This window comes from Quercus suber, unplaced genomic scaffold, assembly GCF_002906115.3.
Source record: "Quercus suber isolate HL8 unplaced genomic scaffold, Cork oak 2.0 scaffold_152, whole genome shotgun sequence".
Classification (NCBI taxonomy): domain Eukaryota; kingdom Viridiplantae; phylum Streptophyta; class Magnoliopsida; order Fagales; family Fagaceae; genus Quercus; species Quercus suber.
Window position 1 is genome coordinate 338,032 of NW_027069613.1, and position 3,685 is coordinate 341,716.

At 31.6% G+C, this 3,685-nt stretch overlaps 1 non-coding gene across 1 annotated transcript; it reads left to right on the top strand.

Moving 5' to 3' along the window:
- The first annotated feature begins 2,346 nt into the window (after positions 1–2,346).
- Positions 2,347–3,306, top strand: LOC112010941 (uncharacterized). Its single transcript, XR_010630382.1, has 2 exons — positions 2,347–2,491; positions 2,659–3,306. It is a non-coding gene; the product is annotated as an uncharacterized LOC112010941 (transcript).
- The last annotated feature ends 379 nt before the right edge of the window (positions 3,307–3,685 follow it).

A 3,685-nucleotide genomic window follows, 5' to 3' on the forward strand; every position in this document is an offset into this window, starting at 1 on the left:
CGCAACTCAACTCAGTCGCGAGGTCAAGTCGCCAGAACACCCTATTTTGAAAAACCTGACGTTTCACATTCCATTCTCACCCTAGTATAAATACCCCTCATTCTCACGAAATGTAGAGAGATTCCAGAGAGAATTTTGAGAGAGAAACCCTAGAAAAAACAAGATTACCTCATCCACAATCTTCACCTAAGAGACTCTTTAAATTCCTCTACTCTCTTCCTCTCCATTGATACATCCTTGAGAGGTTCTTGACCAAATCCTTTTCTCACCATACCCACGACTATGAAAAGGTTCTTTTGGTAATAAGGGAAGCAGTTTGGAAGGGACCAATGATTATTAGTTGATGCTATAGTTTATAGTAAAATCTGGTAAGCTAAAAAAGAAAAAGGTTCGGAGCAACCTCGTTGGAGCAAAAAACTTGGAGGGCTTAGGTACCTAGGTAGATTAGGCTTGGAGAGTCTATTACTGTTCATGTATCATAACTATATTTTCTAGTGGATTATTGACCGCTTGGAGGGTGGCGGAGAGGTTTTACGCTGAGAACTTCAGTTTCCTTTTCAATAACACATCATGTGTTATCCTTGTGTTTTCATCTCTCTTCTCTTTATTTTTACCATTTAATTACTGCTGTGATTGTGATTATTTATGATTTAGATTGTTTATCAATTATGTTATAAGCTTGTTATCATTTTCACATACATTATTTGATATAAAGTTGGGATTGGTAATTTGTTGTTTGGGGGTCTAAACGTTCATAGTGTTTTCAATGCTATTTGAACTTTCAATAAGTTTTAGCATTTGAATTATTCTTTTGATGATAACACATCTTTCTCTTATATTTTTCTATTGTATAGTCAACCCTCTCCCCCACAATTAATTATGTTTTTCCCATTTGAAAAAAAAAAAAAAAAAAGTTTTATCAGCTTATAATAGCCATCAAACTATACAAAAATATTAAGAAATTTTCAATCAAGACTTTATGTGCGAATCACTTCTTGAAGACAGTTTCTTCTAAAAAAAAAAAAAAAAAAAACTTCTTGAAGACAGTTGAAGCCTATCTAATAAGCTGTAAATGATAAAAACAAATGGTAGTACATTTATAATTCAACATTGTGTCCAGAGCACTGTTATGATTACCATTTTGGTTTGCTTATTGGAAAGGAATGTTTTGGTATTGGTCTATTTTGGCATACTGTTGCATACTGTTTTGGTTTCAGAGTTAACACTATATATATATATATATATTAGTGAAAAAAAAAAAAACTCATATAATAAATTATTAAGGGTTTTAAAGTTATAAGTAAATAATTCAACTAATATGTAATCTTTAAGCTCAAATATCAATTCAATTATAATAAAACTAGTCGCTAACCCGTGCTACGCACGAGAACCTACCTATTTGTGAGGTAGACTAAAATAATTTTATAAATTCTAAATTGATTAAAAAATTACACCATTGTATGATTTGTTCTTGCATGACTTCAATTTTTGTTACAATTTGATGAAGAGCCATTACTTGAACATATAATGGCTTACGAAAAATTTGTAAAATAACATAGAGATTTTAATATATTGCATGGATTTACATTAACTACTCAGGAATACTGTATAAATATGCACATTTAAACATTAAGAGAAAAAAAAAATCCTAAATTTTACTCACGTAAAGTAAATCTGTATTCAGGAATTCTATTCTAATTTATAAATTTATAATATTATAGAAATTAACTTTTATTTTAATGTTTGCATGGATTTTGTTATTTCCAAGAATGAAATTTCAAATATTAAAAATTCTAAAGACCAAAAAATATTAAAGAATCAAATCATTCACTGCTTAAAAATTATTAAAACAAAACAAAATATATATATATGATTAAACAAAAGAGAAATATAAGAGAAAGATGGGTGACATTCAAAAGAATAATCCATAACTATAACTATTGAAAGGAATCAAAAGATTTAGAGCCTACAAAGTATAGATAATATAAATGTGTGTGGGGGGGGGGGGGGGGGGGGGGGGGGGGGGNTTACATGTTTATTTTGTAGCAAAAAAAAAAAAAAAAAACTGTGTTTTTATTTTATATATATAATTTTTATTTTGAGTATCTAATTTATAAGTGGATAAAACAATTTGAAAATCAACGAAAAAGTGACCATATTTTTTAGGAAATGTTTTAGTGGGAATTAAAGTTGTATTTTTACTGTATTGTCCTTTAGTTTTGACTTTACTTAAACATAGAAGTGTAAAAATATTTTTGAACAAAAAAAATGAGGATCTCAAATAGGAGAAATCTCTTAAATAGTAATATAGATAAAAAGATAATAATTATACTTTTTGGTGTGGTAGATTAGTCAAAGTATACTCCGTTAAGCTCACGTTTATAAATAGACTTACAATATATTTCTTTCTCCAAAGAAGCAGGTTAAGCTCATTAGTCATTAAAGCTCTCTCACAAAATTCGCCTGTTATTGCTTCCTCTAAAACATGAAGGTAAATTAAACCTCGTTACACCTAAAACACAAAACAAGCGAGTTCTGAAACTTGATTTTACTTTTATAGTCTTTAAGAAACAGCAAAAGCTTTTGATATAATGTGTGTTTGTATGTGTGTGTTATAAATTAAGAACTAAATCCTGTGCTTTTTATCTTATGTTACAGCAAAAAATAGTGATCAAGGTGCGAAATGACTGTGACAAATGCACAAGAAAGGCCATGAAGATTGCCTGCAAAGCAAATGGTTAGCATCAACCACGAGAGAGAGAGAGAGAGAGATTGGCTTTTAAAAAACTATATATGGAGAAGGTACTTACAATGTTCATTAATTTTACAGGTGTGAACTCAGTGGCAATAGAAGGGTCTGATAGAGATCAGTTGGTGGTGATTGGTGAAGGTGTTGACTCTGCTAACTTGACCTGCTCGTTGAGGAAGAAGCTTTGCTATGCCGCTTTATGGAGCGTGGAAGAAGTGAAGGCAAAACCAAAACAGGAAGTTGAGAAGCCAAACAAGCCCCCATCTTCAACATGTTCTTGTGGCTGTCCTCAGTTACCCATGTGCCCTCAATATCCACCATATCCCATGTTATATGAAGCGAAAGTCTATGATTATACTCCGAGTCCAAGTTACTGCCCCATCATGTGATAGCCAACGTTTTCTAAAATAAGAAGTTTTGGACAAAAAAATTAATTTTCACATGTACTATTAGGGCATGATATGATTAATGCATAATAAAAATAGTATTAATAATGGTGAATTCAGACTAGTGATATTGTTCTAATTACAACATGCCAATTTGGCAGTTTTGAAAAATGTTATGTTCCTAACATTATTGTTAGGTTGGGATGTGTTAAATTATGGATGTTTCTCGCTGCTAGGTTGATCTTTTGAGCAATTGCTAGAACAATAAAGAAGCAACTGGTATATTCTTGTTAAACACATACACACACACACACACATATATATATATATATGACACGGATCAAGGGAGGTTAATTTTATGGTATTTTTTTAATTTCTAAAGGAATATAATGTATCTGTGCATCAGTACATGGCATGCTGGTCTTCACAAGCAAGATTGGCAATGGCAACAGGACTAACAATTGGGTACTGGATGCCCTGATAAGCGACATTAAATGGTCTCCCAAACTCTTGGCTCTCATGCTGGTTCCCTTGTTTGCTTTTGTTGCTA